The sequence below is a fragment of the Solenopsis invicta genome, chromosome 8 (assembly GCF_016802725.1).
Source record: "Solenopsis invicta isolate M01_SB chromosome 8, UNIL_Sinv_3.0, whole genome shotgun sequence".
Classification (NCBI taxonomy): domain Eukaryota; kingdom Metazoa; phylum Arthropoda; class Insecta; order Hymenoptera; family Formicidae; genus Solenopsis; species Solenopsis invicta.
In genome coordinates, this window is record NC_052671.1 from 18076054 (window position 1) to 18084730 (window position 8677).

Genomic DNA, 8677 nt, shown 5'->3' on the forward strand with positions numbered 1-8677 from the left:
CGCGAACAAACAAGATGAGTAATATTAAAATATTATTTTAATGGGTTATAACTAAATATTATCAGACTATCGTTAGACATAAGCACTTACATCTCTCTTTCTGCCATCAGCCTAAGACGAATGGGTTGGAGTATCTAACCTAACTTTATAGCTGTCACACTAACACAACGCAAACAGGATGTCACTGACACATATCTATGTATAAGTTTTTTGAAACTAAGATGGCGGAGAACGGTTCCCCCTGCATGCTGAGAGAACACCCTCTCTTGTCTAAAGTAGGGTTTTATGCTCCGTCCCTCTATTTCTAAGTTCGTGGCTCTAATTGTTACTTTAATCATTTACTGCGAGTATGTAAAAAGTGATGATTTCTCAGTTTAGAAAATTTCCCCATGGACGAAATCAAATTCCGTGGGTGTACACCCAAGGACTTTGGCCGGTATTCATAGGCCGGTATTTATAGTCGATTCTTATATTTAAGATCATCTTAAGTATCATCTTAAGATGTCATTAACCAATCAGAGAGGCGTATTAGCATCTTAAGACGTTACTTAAGACAATCTTGAAATAAGAATCGACTATGAATACCGGCCATAGTCGATTCTTATATTTAAGATCATCTTAGGCTGTGTTCCGATATTAACTGCCAGTACTGAAAATGTATAGTATATGTGACGTGAACTATAAATTTTCAGTACTGCCAGTAAAAACGGAACACAGCCTTAGTTATCACCTTAAGATGCTATCAACCAATCAAAGAGCCGTATTAGCACGGAGGGGGGTGACACTCTTTTGGACACAGCACGATTGGACACCAACCAATCATCTTGACTTATCTAACCAAACCAACTCTAGGCATCGGCCGCTGTGAGTGGTGGTGTCCAATCGTGCGCACCCCCACGGAGGGTGCCGATAGCGCACATCCCGATAGCCCACCAACCAATCATCTTGACTTATCTAACCCAACCTACGAAAAATCTCTAGGCATCTGCCATTGTGAGTGGTTTGTGTGCTATCGAAATGTGCGCTATCGGAACCCGCCGGTATTAGCATCTTAAGACGTTACTTAAGACGCTCTTGATATAAGAATCGACTATAAATACCGGCCTTTGAGGGTGATTTTACATAAAGCGCGGAAATAACTAGATTCCGTGTTTCTGCCTTCCATCGTTTCTTTCCGCGTGTTTGAGCGGAAAAGCGGAATCCAACGGAATCACACTGGTGTGTGCCAATGTGTACGTGTAAAATAATTTGAGTTTGTAATGGACGGTCCTGTAAGTATAATTTAAATAATTATTAATACTCAATAAACATAATAGTGCTATTATTTTGATAGAAAAATCTTTGTAATTTCTCACTTCTTTCAACCTAGATATAATTAACACGTAAAATCTAAACTAAAATCTTAGATTTTGTATACAGATTAAATACGTAAATTTTTGTAAAAAAAATGCTGATATTAATTATACAAATACACGTTAATTTACATAAACAAAGTTCAATTATACATTTGACATACGTTTCGACCTCCAAGTTGATCATCTTTAGTAAACATAATAAATATTATAATAAAATTAAACAGCATAAATGTTTAAAATTATATCCATTAACGATTGGTACTCTATGGCCTAGTTTACATCGAGTACTTAATACACGAACTAACCAGTAATTTTCTATTAAATTATCTTAATTTCGGCAATAAATTTAAAGAATAGTATACTAAGCTGGTATAATATAAATCGAGATAATTAAATATATGTATCATGTATGCACGCATCGTCGAAAGTACGATAATTTAATAGAAAGTTACGAGTTAGTACGCGTTTCAAGTGCTCGGTGTAAACTAGGCCAATGTCTGAATTAATAAAATAATTGTATTTTTGTTCACAGGCAATGAAATGTGGCTACTGCGGTTTCAATCGTATTTCCACAAGTAAATTGTCGCTATCACCTTGCAGAAGTCTTCTTCTCTCAGTAAAAATAGGCCATATACTACGGTTTTTTCTGGTTTTTTGCAATTTTTTGTAACGCAAGTATAAATAAAACATTGGAATAACTTTTTTCTTAATTATCTCTGCATATCTTAATTATCGGTTTATCCCTTGTTTGCATGAGATACACATGATAATCATCAACATGATGTTTGGATCATATTATATACACTATTAAAACATTAAAATAATTGGAGTATGTAGAAATATACTTTCTTCTTCAATCGGCTCCGGATAAAATACTACAGCTGTTGGAGCCGCATTGACAACGGATTTTAGTGTTCGTTCCGCGAATTTTTCCTCCTTGTATTACATGGAGCACGATTTGCGCGGAAAAGCGGAACGGAATGGTGAAAACTAGACATTTGTATTCGTTTCTTAAAATAATATTCACTTAATTTATTACAATTTTTAATAATATACTTACCTTTTCAGCTTATTTATTGAATACAATCATTTAAATTAATTAACACCGTTAAAAATTAATAATTTATAATTCTCCGTTCCGCTTTTCCGCTCGAAATATGCTTCATGTAATACAAGGCATCCAAAACAGACGGAACAGAACGCGCGGAAATGCGGAAATCTTAGTAAGTCTAGTTATTTTTGTCTTCCGCGCTTCATGTAAAATCACCCTGATTCTGTCCGTGGGGAAATTTTCCAAACTGAGAAGTCGCTATTTTTCTACATACTTACAGTTCATTATTAACGTAACGACCAATAAGCTCTAGTCGTTACATTAATCATGAACTGCAAGTATGTAGAAAAATAGCGACTGTTTAGTTTGAAAAATTTCCCCATAGACAAAATTAAACACGCTGGGTGTATGCTTGGGATTCCAGGTTCGATCCCCGCGGATGTGATTTTTTTTATCTTATATATCTTTTAATTATTATATATAATTTTTAAATCGTTTTTAATTATGTAATATAAAATATTATTTATAAACTTTTAAAAATTTAAAAATGCTTTTTTACTATTAATTAAAATAAAATTTTTCATAAACACAAAAAATTTATTTGCAATAAAAATTTATAATGACTGTTTTAAGAACGTCAAAATAAATGTTTCTATAAATCGTTATACCTACAAAGATCTCCGAGTAAAACGGTTTTGTTATTGCTTTTTTTTGTCTAGGCCTTATGTTACGAAACTCCTTGCTTAAAATTGTAAAACAGTCATTATAAATTTTTATTATAAATATATTTTTGTTTTTATTTTTTAGGTCTTTTATTCTTGTGTTACATATTTTTTGTGTCATAAAAAATTTTAATTTAATTAATAAAAAAGCATTTGTAAATTCCTTCATTTTTAAAAAATAACATTTTATATTAAATAATTAGAAATAATTTAAAAATGACATAACAATTAAAAAATATAAGATTAAAAAAAATCGCATTCGCGGATTGAACCTGGGATCTCAAGCGTACCAGTCGACGTTCTAATGTCCTACGTCAAACCTCTTACTTGAGAATCGTTCTTCTGTAACGATACTTATAAATGCTGGAAATGTTTAATCATCATTTTCTCGAGAATGCCTAAGTTTTGCAACAAACAGCTTTACTACAATAAAGGTGTAAGTGAATACTACCGGCGGATCTCGATAGTACACAAACCACTCACAATGGCAGATGCCTAGAGATTTTCCGTAGATTGAGTTAGATAAGTCAAGATGATTGGTTGGTGGGCTATCGGGATGTGCGCTATCGGAACCCTTTCGAATACTACACACCCATAAAATTTTATTAAAATAGGCGAGATCATTGTCGAGTCCTCCCCTTCTATTAACAATTATTTAAATTATTTTTACAGAGCCGTCCATTAGAAACTCAAATTATTTGATTTTACATGTGCACACACTGTGAAATGTGATTCCCCTTTACCACCCAAACACGCGGAAAGAAACGTCGGAATCGCGGAAACACGGAATCTAGTTATTTCCGCGTTTCCGCACTCCATGTAAAATCACCCTGAGTCTAAAGTCATCAAAATCTGTGATGAGGCCGCTAAACTAAATAATTACAAATTGTTTAAAATTTTAATGGCATTTTTTTGGAAAAATTTTTCAAAAAATTATCACATTAATTCATCTATAGTTTTAATTTGAGTTAAAATTTTTAAAAGATATTCACATTTTCTGTTTTCGTTCTCAACTCAAATCATTTATATTACTTTTCTATTTTTTTTATAAGTCTCAAAAAAACAGAAAAATTTAATTTTTTTCAAAATTTTCCTTTTTACAAAAATCGATCTTTTAACTCCGTTATACTTCGGGCGAAATATATAGATTTTTTAATTATTTTGTTTTCGAACATTCTTAAATCATAGCAACAGTGAAACAATATTTTTTTCATACGCTTATAAAAATTTGCAAGTAATTGCTAAAAATATCTTTTCTAATGGTTAAAAGATTTGTAAAAAGAACATTCAAATATCAAAAACAAAATGTATTAAATTTCAAGTTTATCTTTCTTTACAAAAAAATTCTTAAAAATGAGTACAAAAATAGTATTAAGAGCGGGAATATTTTCTTAATAAATACTTTGGTGGACATGGAAAAAAATCGCAAGTTATATTTTTAAATGTTTATTTATCTTACATTCCAAAACATTTACATAAATTAATGTACGAATCAATAACACAAGCATAATTTTAAATGTTTTAAAAAGATGAAGCTATTATACATGTGATTAATCCACAACAGCATTGAATTCAGACTTACAGACCGTCTTTTGATGGTTGTTCCAAAATTCTTATCACATATTATAAAACTGAACACATCATTTTAACAAATAATGACAGATATATAAAAATTAGTTAAAATCAATGCTTTATACAATATTATATGCTATATCCATATGTTATATATTCTATTAAAAATATCTTATAAAATAAACTCTAGATTTATATTAACGTCTACGTGAGAGATCATTTTAATTAATTTAATTAAGTGTATAAAATCATGAAAAATGTACATATAGATATTTCGTTAAAGCACAAATATCCATTGTGTAAGATTATTTCATAATATCGTGTGCGATATAAAATTGTGATGTGACATATATCACAAATTTAAAATGAATAAGTAACAAACAAAAATGAAAAACAAAAATAAAAATTGTGCATTATGGCATGCCCGTATATTAAGCACGTCATGAACATTTTAAATCAAGCATCTTCTAAAATTATAGTCGTATCATTTTTTGTGTTTCATATGTATGTATGTGTATATATACATACATACATACACATATGTGTGTGGGTGTGTGTACGCACGCACGCACGCACGCACGCACGCACGCACGCACACAGCGTGTTCATTAATGGTTGTACCTACTTTTTACCATAGGAGCATAATTTACCGACGGCGGCGGGTTCCGATAGCATACAAACCACTCACAATGGCAGATGCCTAGAGATTTTCCGTAGGTTGGGTTAGATAAGTCAAGATGATTGGTTGGTGGGCTATCGGGATGTGCGCTATCGGAACCCTCCCTACCGACGGATATGTATTTCTAACTTATTATATTAGAAATAACAAATGCGTACTCCTATTGGGTTTTTAACTCTTGTTCAATATGGCCGTCTCAATAAGGTTTTTCCACGTCTATGTTTACACTATACACTCAAATATGAGAGTGTAGTGTGAACACAAGCGTGAAATAAGCTTTTTGAGGCGGCCATATTAGACAAAAGTTAAAATGCCAATAGTAAAACGTGAAGACAATCATTAATAAACATCCTATATATGACTTTGTATATACAGGGTGTTCGCGAACTAGAACTTACCACTTTGAGAACATAGAAGAGATGAAAAGAGACAAAAAAGTCTTATACTACTTTGCGATTTTCGCAATAGTTAACAAGTTATAAGTTAATAAAAATAGCGGATTTAGTCCTGCCCGCCGTCAAATCTAACCGCGCTATTGTGGTTGCCAAGCGCGCGGAAAATTGTTGTTTTTTAATAACGATGGCTGCGCAAGAACGCCGCGTAATGCTGGTTTCTCGTTCTGAGTCGTGAATATCCTCTGTTATTCTTATCAAAATGAAATTTTTTAACAGCATAGAAAAACTTTTTTGCGTATATGTAGGCGCGCAATATTATTTAATGTTAAATAATATTCTAATTAATATACTACAATGTAAAATTATTTAAATTAAGATTATTTTAAATAGTGAATAAATTTTGAAATATTAATGTAAATATGTAGTTTCTTAAAATTAAATTTACTTACAAAACAGAACACGTAAAATTTCGTACCACACAAAAAAAATAAGTTTAAATGTACCATTTATTATTATTATTATTATTGTATAAAGAAACATTTATGGGAAGGTTTCGATAGCGCATAGTACTATTGCACACAGCCAATCACAGCGGCTGGTGCCTAGTGATATTCTTCTGTTCAAGCGCTATGAGTGGTTGTGAGTGGCTTGTGTGCAATAGTACTGTGCGCTATCGGAACCTTCCCGTTAATGTTACATGTTCATTTAGAAAATAACAGCCAAATTTAGAAGCAAATTAATTAATCTTATAAATTACATAAGCGTTAAGAATTTATTCTTCTGCGAAATATTACACAAACGTTTCGATTATACAAGTCTTCGTCAGTTTTATATAATTTACAAATATTCTGGCATTGCAGAAATTATTTCAACCCGCAATTGAATAACAATTTTGAGCTGCGTACATCATGCGTGCTAGAACACATATGATAACACTTATATTTATCCCGGGTCTTCAGAAGTTGTGAATGCGATAAAAATTTCCCGTAACATCATTCGTCGATCGGAGGCGAGAATTCCGTTAAGTCAAGATAATACGTTAAAAAGTAAAACCAATAAATTTCAATAGAAATGGTAACTGATCTTCTAGGCATTTTAAAGTAATTAATATAATGTTGGAAAGAACTGATATAATAGTATTGTCAGAAATGTCTTTGTACATTGTAACTGTGTTCCGAGGATAATACAACACTATTTTATCAATTAATATTTGTGTAAATTATAAGATCAATTAATTTGCTTCTAAATTTGGCTGTTATTTTCTTTACATTTTGCGTTGCAGAAAAACGAGCGTTCATAGAATTATTATTTCTAGAATATTACATAAATATTATTAAAAATTAAAATAATATTACTATAAATATTCCACAAATATTATTTAATACTTTTTAGTATCACAAAAATATTCTGTTAATGTTACATGTTCATTTATATATTCTTGACGTGTTACTTTAATATTCATGTAATATTATAAAAATATTCTTATAGTTTTGAGATTTAAAGTAATAAATGTTTCTTTATACAATAATAATAATAATAAATAATAATTTTAAACTCATTTTTTGTGTGGTATAAAGTTTAACGTGCTCTGTTTTATACGTAAATTTAATTTTAAAAAAGTATATATTTACATTAATATTTCGAAAATACCATTTAACATAATCTTAATTAAAATAATTTTATATTGTAGTATATTATTTAGAATATTATTTAACATTAAATAATATTGCGCGCCTACATATGCGCAAATAAGTTTTTCTATGCTGTTGAAAAATTTCATTTTGATAAGAATGACTTAGGATATTCACTCAGAAAGGGAAACCAGCGTTACGCGCCGTTCTTGCGCAGCCATCGCTGTTAGAAAACAACAACTCTTCGCGCGCTTGGATTTAATGGCGAGCGGAACTAAATTTGCTATTTTTATTAACTTGTAACTCGTTAACTATTGCGAAAATTGCAAAGTGGTATAAGATTTTTTTGTCTCTTTTCATCTCCTCTATGTTCTCAAAGCGGTAAGTTCCCTAGTTCGCGAATGCTCTGTATATATACATTACATTAATATATACATAATCGTTTTGTATATTAATTACAATAACAATTATCGACTTAATTAATATATGTATACAGGGTGACTTACAATCACCGAGTAATATTTGAACAGCGTATACTAGAGGTAAAGTGAAACAAAAAATCTTAATACAAAAATGTGGAAGCTATAGTAGTTTGTGAATTATAACCGATCAAATATAACCAATAATGTCGCGAGAATTTGCGTGCTCAGGCCCGTAGTTGTGCAACACACTCATCGATTTAGCATTTATCACTGATTTTTATGACAATATTGATTTTTACTACACTGCTGATTCCTAAGAACGTTATTAATTATTACTGTAAAAATTATTAAATTTCATAGTTTCACGATTACGAAATAAAGATTTTTACGTTTTTAACATAAAAAATAATTATGAAAAATAATTTACTATTATTTTTGTATTTTTTACGACTTATGAAGTGTTAAATCGTATAATTACAATAAATCAAGGAAATAAGATCAAATCATCCACATTACTAAAACAATTTAAATTTTTATTACAATCTTGAGATATTGAATTATACATTTTATTTCTTTCATGACTAAAACATTCGGAAAGAATATATTTATGATTATGTGATTTAAGACCAACAAATAATCGCGTGCAGTTTTTATGAATTAGAAGTTAAAAAATCATATAAAAGTATTCTCAAAATTTGCTTTGATCGAATCGACCTCTTTGTACTTATTAATTTGTGTTGTCCACAGCCAAATTCAACTTAATGCTTTTTATAAAGATTATTTATTTTTTTCTTTTTCAAGTATATTTCCAAATTTTCAAGTCGTGAAAAAAGTAAAACTGTATAATTTC

General features: G+C 30.4%; 1 protein-coding gene across 2 annotated transcripts in view; it reads right to left on the reverse strand.

The window, feature by feature from the left end:
• Positions 1–4558: 4558 nt before the first annotated feature.
• LOC105205039 overlaps positions 4559–8677 on the reverse strand; it is a 10208-nt gene continuing 6089 nt past the window's right edge. For both annotated transcript variants that reach the window (XM_011174336.3, XM_011174335.3), the window contains exon 3: positions 4559–8677. This exon is cut by the window's right edge. The gene's annotated coding sequence lies outside the window, so the exon portion shown is untranslated.